This window comes from Ovis aries, chromosome 3, assembly GCF_016772045.2.
Source record: "Ovis aries strain OAR_USU_Benz2616 breed Rambouillet chromosome 3, ARS-UI_Ramb_v3.0, whole genome shotgun sequence".
In the NCBI taxonomy this organism is placed as follows: Eukaryota; Metazoa; Chordata; class Mammalia; order Artiodactyla; family Bovidae; genus Ovis; species Ovis aries.
In genome coordinates this window covers 69,870,803-69,886,862 of record NC_056056.1, presented here as the reverse complement: position 1 = coordinate 69,886,862, position 16,060 = coordinate 69,870,803, and the positions used below count along the sequence as shown (strand labels likewise).

Below are 16,060 nucleotides of genomic sequence, written 5' to 3'. Positions count from 1 at the left end.
CCCCACTGTGTACAAAGGAATGTTTAACTGCTCTCTTCCTGTAACACAAATGACACGTTTTGCTGCCACTTCTTTTGCTCTTTCCTCTCTGCTATCTTAATATTCTCCCTTCTACTGGGAGTGCTGTTGAAGCAGAATCCCCTGAATATGCAACATGTGAGTTTTAGGTGATGTGAGTCAGTGGTTGTGATTCCTGGACCAGCAGCATCACCATAGGCATCACCTGGAAGCTGGTTAGAAGTGGAGATTCTGGGGTCCCGTCCCAGACCTACTAAATGAGAAACCCTGGCAGTGGGGTCCAGCAAGTGTTGAACCACAGGTATAGACTATTTTGAAAGGACAGAAAGCCTATATTCTCGGGAGCCTACATAAAAATCTCCAGTGCAATCAGCTCTGCCCACTTTGGGCTTGTTCAAGGCTTTTAAAATCACCTAGGGTTTCTGTTAAAAAACAGGATTCTCATTCAGTAAGTTTGAGATAGAGCCTAATACTCTGCATTTCTAATCCAAGCTCCCAAGTGAGATGGATTCTGTTTATCCGTGGAGCACATTTTGAGTATGGAGGATATCGATCATACTCATACACACATATGAAAGTTACCTATTATTTCTGAGTATGTTTTTGGTTTAATATATCTAAAATCAATGAATATTTTCTTTCCAGTCACAGTGGGAAGAGACAGTTTCTGGAATACAGTGCTCACTTGTCTAGTTTAAAGTGACTCACCCTTATTAAATGCGACAAGAGGGTATTGTTTGCCAGGTTCCGTCTCTGAGACCCTCTATTATAGCAGCAGCAGGAACACTTGAGGATTAAGTTATTTTTTTAGCTGAGAAATTTATTCATGGCATGATGAAGCCAGAAAGACTAGAAGTTTGTTTTAGACAAAGTTTCAGACAAAAAGAAGTGGTTCACAAATGTTTGGAATCATTCACTGAGTGCTTCATATTTATTTAGCACCCCTCCCATGTGAAGCATTGTGCTAGGCACTTTGGGAAATTAAAAATCCTTGGCATTGAGATTATGATCTACCTGAGGAAATAAAACCTTTGCCTATGAAATGTAATTACCTATACAGAGAGCACTCTGTTAAATGGTAGAGAAGTGTGGTAGACCCTCAAGAGACCAAAAGAGGTTAAAATTATGGAGTCTGATTTGGACTTTGGGGTGAGTAAAATTTGGATATTCAGAGCAGAGTGAAGAAGTGGAGGGGGAGCTCCATAAAAGACAGGATGGTAGGACCAGGGTGCAACTTCCCTAAGTGAACTACACGGGAATATGGAAATAGTTCAGACTATAGAGGATGAGATGGTTGGATGGCATCACCGACTCAGTGGACATGAGTCTGAGCAAACTCTGGGAGATAGTGAGGGACAGGGAAGCCTGGCATGCTGCAGCCCATGGGTCACAAAGAGTTGGACATGATGAGTGACTGAACACCACCACCACCATGGAGTTTAGACTTTCTGGCTGGGAGAGATTTTATTTTATTTTATTTTATTTATTTATTTTTTTTTAGCATTTTATTTATTTATTTATTTATTTATTTATTTTATTTTTTATTCTTTTTTTTTTTAATTTTAAAATCTTTAATTCTTACATGCATTCCCAAACATGAACCCCCCTCCCACCTCCCTCCCCAAAACATCTCTCTGGGTCATCCCCATGCACCAGCCCCAAGCATGCTGCATCCTGCGTCAGACATCGACTGGCGATTCAATTCACATGATAGTATACATGTTAGAATGTCATTCTCCCAAATCATCCCACCCTCTCCCTCTCCCTCTGAGTCCAAAAAGTCCGTTATACACATCTGTGTCTCTTTCCCTGTCCTGCATACAGGGTCGTCATTGCCATCTTCCTAAATTCCATATATATGTGTTAGTATACTGTATTGGTGTTTTTCTTTCTGGCTTACTTCACTCTGTATAATTGGCTCCAGTTTCATCCATCTCATCAGAACTGATTCAAATGAATTCTTTTTAACGGCTGAGTAATACTCCATTGTGTATATGTACCACAGCTTTCTTATCCATTCATCTGCTGATGGACATCTAGGTTGTTTCCATGTCCTGGCTATTATAAACAGTGCTGCGATGAACATTGGGGTACATGTGTCTCTTTCAATTCTGGTTTCCTTGGTGTGTATGCCCAGAAGTGGGATTGCTGGGTCATAAGGTAGTTCTATTTGCAATTTTTTAAGGAATCTCCACACTGTTCTCCATAGTGGCTGTACTAGTTTGCATTCCCACCAACAGTGTAGGAGGGTTCCCTTTTCTCCACACCCTCTCCAGCATTTATTGCTTGCAGATTTTTGGATCGCAGCCATTCTGACTGGTGTGAAGTGGTAAAGTGAGCCAGAGCCAGACTGGTAAGGATTTAACTGTGAGGCTTATGAGTTTACACATACTGGCCATTTTGCAAAATATTATCTCTCCCCAAATCCTTGGAACCCGTGTAAGGGTATTAGAGTCTGAACCACTCAACTTAAATTGTTGTAGAAAACACAGTGTCTTAATAATGCCAAAACACACTCATGTGACCCTCTCTCCTGTGATGTTTGTGGCTTTACATTCCAGTTTAGACAGTCACCCAGTAAAATTAGAGCCTGGTCCAATGGTGCCTCATTGTTGATGTTCTTATCTCGGTACAGTCTCAATTGTTGACATGATATTTGGTTGCAGCCAAAAAGACCAAGGTGTGTATATTCCATGTGGCCATGGTGTTGCCTTAGAGCATCCAGATGGCTAAGTCTGTTTTTTGCATCTCTATATCTGTTGATGAATAGATTATTGCCTGTAGCCTGTAGGAAAGCATTCATTCATTCCACAAACACTGTGAAGTATCTGCTATGTCAGAGTGCTGGAAACTGGATATAAAGGTAATATCGTCTCTGCCTTCCATAACAGTGGAAACTGAAGATTCTATAGCAATTTGGCTTTTGTAGCCCCACTTGCCATGCCATTCCCACTCCTTCCCTACTTGCATATTTACCACCCCAGTGCTCATAGGAGCAGTGCCCATGGTAGCATCTTCTGACAAAACTGACAGATACAGCTCAGAGGCAGGGAGGGCACCAGCCCCTCTTAATAAAGGAAAAACCCTGTTTTGTTACTACCTCCAACAATTCCATTTGCTCTAGCTGCCACAAAAGCTAGATGGTATGCCTTAGGTCCCTTCTTCATCATTATATCTAGTGACCTGTGACCTTCTACTCTGACTCTTACTTAACATAAAAATATACCCAGTGTATCACCAATCATTTCTTTACCAGTCCTTGTTATATTTTTGAATCTTGATTCAGCTATGTAACACATTCATTATTCCCCACACATCAACTAAGAGACATGATAAATATCCTTTCTACATAATTGTCCAAATATGGCAGTATCAAACAGGACAGGGTTCAGTAGCATGAGTTAGAAACTTCCCACCTTGTTCATGTATATAGACATTTTTGCAAAGATATAATGTATAAAAGAATTATATCATTATGAAAATTTTCAAATGCATGCAAAATTAAGGGAATAGCATAATGAACATCTGTATCTAGATTTTGCAGTTGTAATATTTTTCCATATTTCTGTTACAAACAGATTTTTTTTCCTAGTTGGGACAAACCAACTGTAAAAAATATTTGAGATGCTGATAGGGGGCATTTGAATATGGCCTGGGTATTAAAGAACATTAAGGAATTAGTGCTAAATTTGTTAGGTCTAGTAGTAACATCATGGTTATGTAGGAAAATGTGTTTTAAAATTCAGTTTTCTGAATTACTTGGGTGAAAAGTAATTCACCCAAATAATCTTATAGTACATGAGATTGTTGTGAAAATCCAATGGGAAGAAAGTTGGGTAGGAGATATCTAAAGAATCAGAATAACAGCTAAATGGTCTTTGTCAATCTATACTGATGCAATTGTTTTGAGAATAGAATATTTCAATAAATTCTAAACAACAAGCCAACTTTTAAAAACTACTCCCATACAATGTGCAAAATCAGGATCCTCACCTGATCCTGGGCTCCCTGCCATCTGAGAGCCTCATTCCATCCCATTTCTCCACCACTGGTGTTACTATAATTTATAATAAAAACTGTGTCTATCTTTTGGTGTAGATTTCTCAAAAGTGTTTCATCAAAACGTCCATATTCCTCTTTGCTCTATCAGAACATGCCCCAGACGAAACCACTGAGTCAAATGTCCTACATCAGATTGTCCAATAAAGGATAAAAGCAACATGAATGATGACTTAGGAACCATGGAAAGCAGTCGGATATTGCCAAAGGAATAGTTATTAACATAATTTTAGACACACTATTGGATAATATTTAGACAAGTGTAGTAGAAGTCAACTATTGTTTTATATTGGCTGAGTTATTTAAAAATATGTATATGGTAATCATTGAATTAAATTAGGAGAAATTCAAGTTAATAAAGAGGAAGAGCTGTGAGAATGAATATGAAGTATCTCTTGGGAAAGTGTAGAGTAAGTAAGACACTGCTAGTGTAGAGGACGATTATTATAGATGAGATATTAACTATAGTCTGAATGTATCTGTAACAACTGTTAGGAATAAATTTTTAAGTATTGTCATTTTCTGGATAGCTAAGGATAATAAAGGCAAAATCTGTATTGCATATGTTCACTTAAATCCCATATAAAATGATCACCCTGAGTGACCAACAGTAAGATAAGCCAAAGCTCTACTTTTGGTGCCACTTTTCACTCCTTTAAACTTGTTGGGATTTGTAAAACTTGATTTTTCTGCATGAGGAGCCAAATAGGAATCTTAGAGGAATAAGATACCTTTTTCTTTTCTTTTTTTTTTTTTTTTACCTAAACCATTTTACATGGTATTCTTTCTCCAGAGTAAAACTGGAAGCTATTTAGCAGAAGTTAACCTTCCCCTGGTGACGATTTCTGTCTATAATTTTAGCAATGAATCTTCTAAGGCCAGTTAGCATGTATAGCACCATTTGTGCCAACACCAGATGGCCGCTGTGTCCTTGTGTCCCTGAATATTATTTGTCTCTATTTTGTTGGGTAGGTCTGCCTGGTTTTATCTGCTTCTGTAACTTGGAGCATGTCCATGACATCCTTCCAGCCCCCCAAACCCCTACTTTGATTTCTAATCTGTGGGCTCTACTGACATATATACAGATATGCTTCTCTTAATTTGGCCCCACATTAGAATACTCACTAAACTTCAACCTGTAAGAATGTAAAACCAACTATGATCTATCAGATATACCCATGTTACCCTAGGCATTTTTGACAAACAGCACACAGAAAACATCCACAAAAATTATTAGATTTTTCCTTAAATAAAATGTTTTTATATGCTAATTATGCTTTTTAAATAAAATAATATTGAAACCTACACATGTTGAAAAAGTCTAGTAGTACTTAAATATTTTTTTTTAAAGGCAGGCACCCCACTCCAACCCATCCATTCTTACTCCTCAATCACTGTTTTAATGAATTCTTTGGGCATGCCTCCTGATTTCAAAATAATATTCTCACACTGGTGTCTCTTAAATCATTAATTTTAGGCATTATCTGTTGACTTTCTGTTATGATAGATGAAGATGTAACTCTTTTACTACTTATACCATACTTTCCTCCCCTCATTTCCCCAGTATGGTTGCACCTGACTTCTGGTTAAATGAGACTAGCAGCCAGTGTTCACATTCTTAGAACTTTGGGTTCACCACCAAGTGAGGTAGTGGACTCCCCAAGAACATGGCACTTAGGAGGCTGCCTTTGCAGGTCCACAACTGCGCATCTTCCTCTTAAGGTTCCAAGGAGCAATCTGGCTCCGGTTGTTCATTTCTCCTTTCAGAATTTGATGATGATAATACTTGGTTGTCAATTCTACGCAGGAGGAAAACTTTTATTCCCAAATCCTGTAACACTTTATTACAGTATTTTGTCAGAACAGACACAGTCCCTTAGATGGTTGGAAGCCTGTTCATTTCTCTGGTTAGACTGAAGATAAGGATTTGTGAATGTGCCTTCACAAAAAAGAGGGAATTTGAGAAAGAAAGGATTCAGACAGGCAGAAGATAGAAGAATATGCTTTAGACTCTTGGTCTCTTGTCCTCTTTATCTGAAACCCTGGAGCTTCTGGAATGGGACATATGGCAGTCAAATGTGGGCAGAGGGTTCTCACTCATGGCTAAATTTTTATGGCTCCACTTCTTCAGCTCAGTGCTAGGGCCTGAGCACAAGAGGCTAAGCACATGACTTTTGAGGCTCCTGGTTGATCACAGATTCTCAGCTCCCTGCGGGTTGTCTTTCATATCTGTTCTGTCCAGGCCCAAATATGGACCTTTTCATCTCATGCAACTACTTAGGACTTTAAAAAGAAATACGAGCTCAATTTTCAATCACGTTTTTTCTCATACTGAAGACACTGAGTAGGATGAAATGGTATTATAGAAGAATGACTTTACAGTTGTCTCTCTACTAAGTTTTAATTTACTTTCATATTAAATAAATTCAGCTGCCAGGAAGTTACTGCACAAATTCAGCAGACGATGGTGACAGTTATGGTTATTTAAAAATTACAATGATTGCAAAATACATTATTAACCTGTTTGAGAGCAACCCTGGCAATTTCTTTGTTCATGGAGGTCAATTTTCTCTAGTAAAAGACTCACAAACACAATTAACTGGAGAACTTAATTTTATTTCATGTAAGAACTTTCTTTTTTTAACTTCAAATTAGTTATTTAAAAAAATTGAAAGTGGAAAATTTAATAATAGAGTAAATAGATCTAAGCTTCTTTGGAAGTTGTACTTGTCAGTTCTATTTCTGGTTTCTTAGGAAACAAGTTAAAAACAGCTTTTTAACCTTAATACATTTCTAATTATGTTTCTTTCTCCCCTCTGGAGAGGCTTGTTTTTCTCTAAAAAGGTGCTGACTTCTTTACTTGTATCAATAGGAATATCAGTTTTAAAAAATTCATATTCCCTCCAACCATAGTCATTAAAAATACATATGAATGTTTGCAAAGAGAGAGCACAAAAGGTGCTTTATGTAAAGCTTTTGAAGTTGTTCAGAGTGATCCTATGTTATTATTTGTGAACACATTTGTAACAAGTAAGGTTGAATTTCCTTCATTTCTCCAGATCTTCAACCACACAACAGTGTGTACAACCTGTGGCTGTAAATGAGTGTGGAGACACAGTTATCTTCCTCCCCTGGAGTAGGAGCAGTGCGAGGATGGGGGAAGGAAAGGGGGGAAACTGAGCTGCAGGAATGTCTCTAGCTCCTGTTCCAGCCTATAGCTCCTGCACCTTGACCTTGAGAGGTTTCTGTTACTTTGATTTCCTCTCCTTCACTCACCTTTTCGCAGATGAAAAGTGGGAGGCGGGAGGGGAATTTCACAGACGATTTGCTGCCTCTTCGGGGGCTGTGAACTGAGGGAAATGGTAGAATCTCTCAGCTTGTCTGCCCTTGTGACAGTTTTTTATGTTGACCAAGTGGTTATGAATGACTTTTCAGCCGTCATCACCAACTTCCAGGGAGATTCTTAGTGTCGCTGACAGTCTTTAGAAAGAAGAGAAGCACATACCACCCTTCCCGTGGCCACTCTTCCCTTGTTGTCCATACACCTGCCCCACTTGCCCTTTTTGCCTTTCCCTAGTAGCTCAAGCTTGAGGGGTCTTCATGTTCACATGGCTGTCTTCTTGTCCTTCAGTTCCCCCACTCAGGCATCGCTTCCTCAGAGAGGACTTAGCTGGGCTCCATCTCAGGGGACCTGGTGTCAGTCTCTATCACATCACTCTTATTTTCCATAGCACTTTCTGCCTTTGGGTATTTCTGTGTTTGTCCTCCATCTCCCTTGGAACCTACACTCATAGGAGAATTGAGCCTATATCCTGACTTGTTCAATAATGTATCCCATCAGCAAACTTCTTCTGTAAAGAACTAGACAGCAGATATTTAGGTGTCATGGGCCCAATAGCCTCAGTCACTACCACACTCTCTCACTGTAGTATAAAAGCAGCCACGGGTGATTTGCAAATAATGAATGAAACTGTGTTCCAGCAAAATTTCTTCATGAATGCGGAAATCTGAATTTCGTATAACTTACATGACCTGAACATTATTCTTTTCATTTTTTCTAACGATTTTAGCACTTCAGAACTTTGCTTAGCTTGTGGGCTGTACAAAAACAGATAGCTGGCCAGATTTGACCTGTGGGCTGTAGTTCATGAACCCTTGATTAAGAACGCTGATTGGCTGGAACTTACCAACAGCTTATAATGAGTTAATTAATAGAATGAAAGAGAGGAATCATTACATGAAGAAGTCGATGTATTTACTCCTAAAAATAGAATGTGACAATATTCTTGAATCAGTAGATTGTTCCAGAAGGACAATAATATCCTCCTTTGATGTCCTCTGTACTCAGCCTGGTTAGTAGAGTGCGTGTTGCAAAATGAGCCTGAGCCAGTTTAGACAGGCATGGCTGTTTTGGTGAATAGTAAGAACTGTAAAGGGGGTGGTGTGTTTAGCTACTCTCTCACACACTTGCTACCAGGTAATAATAAAAGCAGGCTTCAGGCAAAGCTCAGGGACACAAAAGGTATTTATTAACCAAGTATTTATTAACAAATGGCTCAAAGCAGTTCATTCAGACTTTCTGTAAACTCAAAGGAATTCTGCGGCTCTGTGGGATTCTTTTTAAGTGTTTACACTTCATCCTCTATGCAAAATCCACTGGAGAAAGACAGGGCACCTATGCAGTCAGAATTCTCTCTGAAGCCAGTAGCTAGATATGGGACCAATTAAAGAATCAACCCCCTAATGTCTCTAATGGCACACGTTGTAATTGCTAGATTCTTAATGTTTGTACAAGGGTGATTGAAGGGTGTTCCCAAGTCATTTAAACCAATCCACATATTTTGGATACTTAAAAAGAATTAATTTACTTGGCTGTGCTAGGTTTTAGTTGCAGCATGCGAGATCTTCGGGGTCTTTCCGTTGTAGCATATGGGCTCTAGTTCCCTGACCAGGGATTGAACCTGGCCCCCTGCATTGGGACCATAGAGTCTTAGCCACAGGACCACCAGGGAAGTCCTTTGAATACTTTTAATTTCACCAGTAATAATATATTTTGAACACATTGTGCTAATACACCACTAATCCAAGAATAAAATCCTATTAATAAAATAGCATAATAGCAAAGTGTTATTCATTGAATGGCAGAAAGATCTGTAGAAGCTGCCACTGGAATGTTGCCTTTTTTATATAATGCCAACTGACCACTCTGAATCGTGATTCTTGATAGCAAGTTACCTGGCCATTCCCAGCATTAAAAGTTAAACTGACTGGCGTGTGCTTGATATCACACTGATGACACTGAAGTATTGGGTTGGCCAAAAAGTTCATTTGGTTTTAAGTACAAATAAGACATTTTTCTTTTTCACCGGAAACATTGATAAACAGTATGCTCACTCACCGAAGGAACCTTTTGGTCAACCAAGTATTAATAGTGTAACAGTCGCCTCTAACTTCAGTGCTTAATCCGTGCTATGGAGTGTGTAACCACATGTATCGACCTTCTCTCACATACGTCTGCATCACACTGGGAATTATAAGAATTACAAGGGAAGACAAATTTCTGTTCTAAATCTTCTAGGAATACACAGATTATCATACAGCAATAACTCGTACTTCCTTTTTTTCCAAACTAAATTTACTGAGTAGCAAACTAATACATGCTGCTGCTGCTAAGTTGTTTCAGTTGTGTCCGATTCTGTGTGACCCCATAGACGGCAGCCCACCAGGCTCCCCCGTCCCTGGGAGTCTCCAGGCAAGAACACTGGAGTGGGTTGCCATTTCCTTCTCCAATGCATGGAAGTGAAAAGTGAAAGGGAAGTCACTCAGTCATGTCTGACTCTTAGTGACCCCATGGACTGCAGTCTACCAGGCTCCTCCATCCATGGGATTTTCCAGGCAAGAGTACTGGAGTGGGGTGCCATCGCCTTCTCCGAACTAATACATATTGTGATAGATTTTAGAAAATTTGGAACAACATAAAAGTATTTTAAAAACCCGAAAAGCAGAGCAGGAAACTATCCATAGTTCTTTGACCCAGAGTCAGCCATTGTTGACCCACTCCAGTGTTCTTGCCTGGAGAATCCCAGGGATGGGGGAGCCTGGTGGGCTGCCGTCTCTAGGGTCGCACAGAGTCGGACATGACTGAAGCAACTTCGCAGCAGCAGCCATTGTTGACTGAGATCTTAGTGGACCTGGTGGCCTTCCCTACCTGCCCCCACCGCACCCCCTTGAGGAGGATGCACGCTCAGTGCAGCAGGTTAGCTAATGGCTCTGTCCACGCACTGCCCTTGGCCTCACGAGGCAGCCTGTATTCAGTAATCAGTTGCTGAGGGACTACCACAGCCCAGCCTTCTTGCCTCAGCTGGGACCACTCTTCAGGGCCATCCCAGCTCCAGTGCTCCTTCTGTGATCAGCAGAGTCCTCTGTAGTAACCGTCTTACAGTTCAGCCTCTTCCCTCTGCCCACCCTGCTTCTATCCCCACTCACAGCTACCGTTCCCAAGAGCACTCCACAGTAGACTTCTTGCAGGCAAATCTTAGTCTGTTTGCTAGGGAGCCTGACCTATGTATATAATTACAAATTTGGAATTACCCTGTAATACTGTATTGCAGTCTGATTTTTTACTGAATATTATGCGGGGTATTTTCCATTTATTCCTTCAGATCAATGCTTCACCCTGTACCATCCAGCTCTGTTCTGGAAAACTGACTTTTGTGGATTCCATCGGTGGGCTCCCTTACTCTCCACCTTCCAGTTGGGTTCTGAAATGGAGGGGGGTAGAAAGACTTGGGTGTTTATTCCCTAGGTCCCTCCTTGCCAGGCTGTGGGTTGGAAGGCTCATCATTTCTCTACCTGAAGCCGTAGGTCCTGCCACAAAGCCCTCTTGGACAGCTACAGGTGTTGCTGTGCTCAGGTAATGGTTCTCTCCCTTCCTTTCCATCCTTTGTATGGTGATGACTCCCCAGTGATGCCAGCACCCTGGGGTGCTTCATCATCTCTCATTTGTTTCCTTTATCCCTGCCCAATCCTTGGTAGATGGCTACTCTTCTCAGTCACCCAATCTGAATGTACCATTCCTGGCAGCACCATGACTGATACAAAGATGAACTGAAAGCATTTTCCCCTCCTGTAAGTGTTCTTTTAAAATGTGGTTTTTATTTGTCACATACAATTCCATCATATAAACTTACTAGTGTGTTTTTTTAAACAATTCTCTATTGTTAGAGTAAACATATAATTTTTTACTGATTTTTTAATCCTAACATATCAAAGCATTTATAATACCATTAAAAACTCCCAGTAAAAAACTTTTAAAATGACCACTATATTATGTATAGATAGAGCATGTCCCTTGAGTTGTTTATTCAGTAGTGATGGAGATTTTTTTTTCTGATTTATCTGATTTATTTTATATAGTGTTTATACTGACAAAGGAAATGTATTTTCAAGATGGTTGGCTGGCTTTGCTCTGTAGCTCCCATAGACTAAAGCAAGGTTGTGGTTCAGATCCACAACCTCAAGGTCCTTAGTTATGGGCTCTTAAGACAGTTCAGCTGGTGCAAACAACATTTTTACTTACTTCTTTTACCTTTCTGTTTTCTGGGCCAGGCTTTGCTTGGATACTGGAAAATAGACTAGCTGACACTTTTATGTTGCTTATGTGCTCATAATTCTAGAAAAAATATAAATCATTTAGTGGAAAGAATTGGAAGGAGAATATAGTTTTGATCACCATGTAGCTTGCATAAGAATAGCACCATAGTTGAAAATGGTGACAGTAGGGTTTTAATCAAGGAGCATGAGACTGGAACAAAGTAACTGTGAATTCTAAAACTCTGGGGTGCTAGGTCTCTTCATTATTTGGTGACCTCATATAAGGTTTCTTTACTTAAGTTAACTTTTCTCTATTATTATAAGTACTTAAGTCAATTCATTCATTCACTCATTCATACAACACATTCAATATTTTTTGAGCACTTAACTATGTGCTCCAGGCACCAGGATATAACTGGGAACAAGTTGAATAATTTACTTACTCTCATAGCACTGTCTCTCGAGAGTCAGATAATTAACAAATGAATAAAAAAAAGATAATCATGCAAACTGGTGGCACAGATGATAAAGAATCCACCTGCAGTGTGGGAGATCTGGGTTCCATCCCTGGGTTGGGAAGATCCTCTGGAGAAGGGAACGGCTACCCACTCCCGTATTCTGGCCTGGAGAATTCCACGGACAGAGGAACCTGGCAGGCTCACAAGAACCATGGGCTCGCAAGACTGAGTGACTTTCACTTCACTTACTGCTGCTGCTGCTGCTAAGTCGCGTCAGTCATGTCCGACTCTGTGCGACCCCACAGACGGCAGCCCACCAGACTCCCCCTGTCCCTGGGATTCTCCAGGCAAGAACACTGGAGCGGGTTGCCGTTTCCTTTTCCAATGCGTGAAAGTGAAAAGTGAAAGTGAAGTTGCTCAGTTGTGCCTGACTCTTAGCGACCCCATGGACTGCAGCCTACCAGGCTCCTACGCCCATGGGATTTTCCAGGCAAGAGTACTGGAGTGGGGTGCCATTGCCTTCTCCAACTTCACTCACTAGAAGCAAATAAGATGGTGAAAATAAAAGCGGCAGAGCGCTTAACACTGGAAGGTAAGGGATAAATATACACCTCATGTTGTGTGATATAGAAGGTAGCCTGCTCTAGTAGAGGGAGGGAGTAGATGTGAAGCTCAGCTCATACAAGTTCCTTAACCTCTCAGTTCAGTTCAGTTGCTCAGTCGTTTCTGACTCTTTGCTACCCCATGAATTGCAACATGCCAGGCCTCCCTATTTCTGCTTTATTAACTATGCCAAAGCCTTTGACTGTGTGGATCACAATATACTGTGGAAAATTCTGAGAGAGATGGGAATACCAGACCACCTGACCTGCCTCTTGAGAAATCTGTATGCAGGTCAGGAAGCAGCGGTTAGAGCTGGACATGGAACAACAGACTGGTTCCAAATAGGAAAAGGAGTACGTCAAGGCTGTATATTGTCACCCTGCTTATTTAACTTCTATGTAGAGTACATCATGAGAAACGCTGGACTGGAAGAAACACAAGCTGTAATCAAGATTGCCGGGAGAAATATCAATCACCTCAGATATGCAGATGATACCACCCCTATGGCAGAAAGTGAAGAGGAGCTAAAAGCCTCTTGATGAAAGTGAAAGAGGAGAGTGAAAAAGTTGGCTTAAAGCTCAACATTCAGAAAATGAAGATCATGGCATCTGGTCCCATCACTTCATGGGAAATAGATGGGGAAACAGTGGAAACAGTGTCAGACTTTATTTTTTGGGGCTCTAAAATCACTGCAGTTGGTGATTGCAGCCATGAAATTAAAAGACTCCTTGGAAGGAATGTTATGACCAACCTAGATAGTATATTGAAAAGCAGAAATATTACTTTGCCAACAAAGGTCCGTCTAGTCAAGGCTATGGTTTTTCCAGTGGTCATGTATGGATGTGAGAGTTGGACTGTGAAGAGAGCTGAGCGCTGAAGAATTGATGCCTTTGAACTGTGGTGTTGGAGAAGACTCTTGAGAGTCCGTTGGACTGCAAGGAGATTCAGCCAGTCCATTCTAAAGGAGATCAGTGTATAGGAATGCAAGGGATTTGTGTGTTGATTTTATATCCTGCAACTTTACTATATTCATTGATTAGCTCTAGTAATTTTCTGGTGGAGTCTTTAGGGTTTTCCATGTAGAGGATCATGTCATCTGCAAACAGTGAAAGTTTTACTTCTTCTTTTCCAGTTTGGATTCCTTTTATTTCTTTTTCTGCTCTGATTGCTGTGGCCAAAACTTCCAGAACTATGTTGAATAGTAGCGGTGAAAAGTGGACACCCTTGTCTTGTTCCTGACTTTAGGGGAAATGCTTTCAATTTTTCACCATTGAGGATAATGTTTGCTGTGGGTTTGTCATAGATGGCTTTTATTATGTTGAGGTATGTTCCTTCTATTCCTGCTTTCTGGAGAGTTTTTATCATAAATGGATGTTGAATTTTGTCAAAGGCCTTCTCTGCATCTATTGAGATAATCATATGGTTTTTATTTTTCAATTTGTTAATGTGGTGAATTACATTGATTGATTTGCGGATATTGAAGAATCCTTGCATCCCTGGGATAAAGCCCACTTGGTCATGGTGTATGATCTTTTTAATGTGTTGTTGGATTCTGATTGCTAGAATTTTGTTGAGGATTTTTGCATCTATGTTCATCAGTGATATTGGCCTGTAGTTTTCTTTTTTGTGACATCTTTGTCAGGTTTTGGTATTAGGGTGATGGTGGCTTCATAGAATGAGTTTGGAAGTTTACCTTCCTCTGCAATTTTCTGGAAGAGTTTGAGTAGGATAGGTGTTAGCTCTTCTCGAAATTTTGGTAGAATTCAGCTGTGAAGCCGTCTGGACCATCACTCATTATTAGAGAAATGCAAATCAAAACCACAATGAGGTACCACTTCACACCAGTCAGAATGGCTGCGATCCAAAAATCTGCAAGCAATAAATGCTGGAGAGGGTGTGGAGAAAAGGGAACCCTCCTACACTGTTGGTGGGAATGCAAACTAGTACAGCCACTGTGGAGAACAGTGTGGAGATTCCTTAAAAAATTGCAAATAGAACTACCTTATGACCCAGCAATCCCACTGCTGGGCATACACACCGAGGAAACCAGAATTGAAAGAGACACATGTACCCCAATGTTCATCGCAGCACTGTTTATAATAGCCAGGACATGGAAACAACCTAGATGTCCATCAGCAGATGAATGGATAAGAAAGCTGTGGTACATATACACAATGGAGTATTACTCAGCCGTAAAAAAGAATTTATTTGAATCAGTTCTGATGAGATGGATGAAACTGGAGCCGATTATACAGAGTGAAGTAAGCCAGAAAGAAAAACACCAATACAGTATACTAACACATATATATGGAATTTAGGAAGATGGCAATGACGACCCTGTATGCAAGACAGGGAAAGAGACACAGATGTGTATAACAGACCTTTGGACTCAGAGGGAGAGGGAGAGGGTGGGATGATTTGGGAGAATGACATTCTAACATGTATACTATCATGTAAGAATTGAATCGCCAGTCTATGTCTGACGCAGGATACAGCATGCTTGGGGCTGGTGCATGGGGATGACCCAGAGAGATGTTATGGGGAGGGAGGTGGGAGGGGGGTTCATGTTTGGGAACGCATGTAAGAATTAAATATATTAAAAAATAATAATAATAATAAAAATTTAAAAAAAAAATAAAAAAAATAAAGGAGATCAGTCCTGGGTGTTCATTGGAAGGAGTGATGTTGAAGCTGAAACACCTTTGGCCACCTCATGTGAAGAGTTGACTCATTGGGAAAGACCTTGATGCTGGGAGGGATTGGGGGCAGGAGGACAAGGGGACGACAGAGGATGAGATGGCTGGATGGCATCACCGACTTGATGGACATGAGTTTGGGTGAACTCCGGGTGTTGGTGATGGACAGGGAGGCCTGGTGTGCTGCGATTCATGGGGTCACAAAGAGTCGGACACGACTGAACTGAACTGAGGTCTCCCCGTCCATCACCAACTCCCAGAGTTTACTCAGACTCATGTCCATCGAGTCGGTGATGCCATACAGCCATCTCATCCTCTGTCGTCCCCTTGTCCTCCTGCCCCCAATCCCTCCCAGCATCAAGGTCTTTTCCAATGAGTCAACTCTTTGCGTGAGGTGGCCAAAGTATTGGAGTTTCAGCTTTAGCATCATTCCTTCCAAAGAACACCCAGGACTGATCTCCTTTAGAATGGACTGGGTGGATCTCCTTGCAGTCCAAGGGACTCTCAAGAGTCTTCTCCAACACCACAGTTCAAAAGCATCAATTCTTTGGCACTCAGCCTTCTTCACAGTCCAACTCTCACATCCATACATGACCACTGGAAAAACCATAGCCTTGATTAGACGGACCTTAG

The 16,060-nt window shown here is 40.8% G+C and overlaps 1 protein-coding gene across 8 annotated transcripts in view; it reads left to right on the top strand.

Annotated features, from left to right (window-relative positions):
* The window catches only part of ACYP2 (acylphosphatase 2), a 186,080-nt gene that overhangs the window by 44,243 nt on the left and 125,777 nt on the right, over positions 1 to 16,060 (top strand). The window lies entirely within an intron of this gene.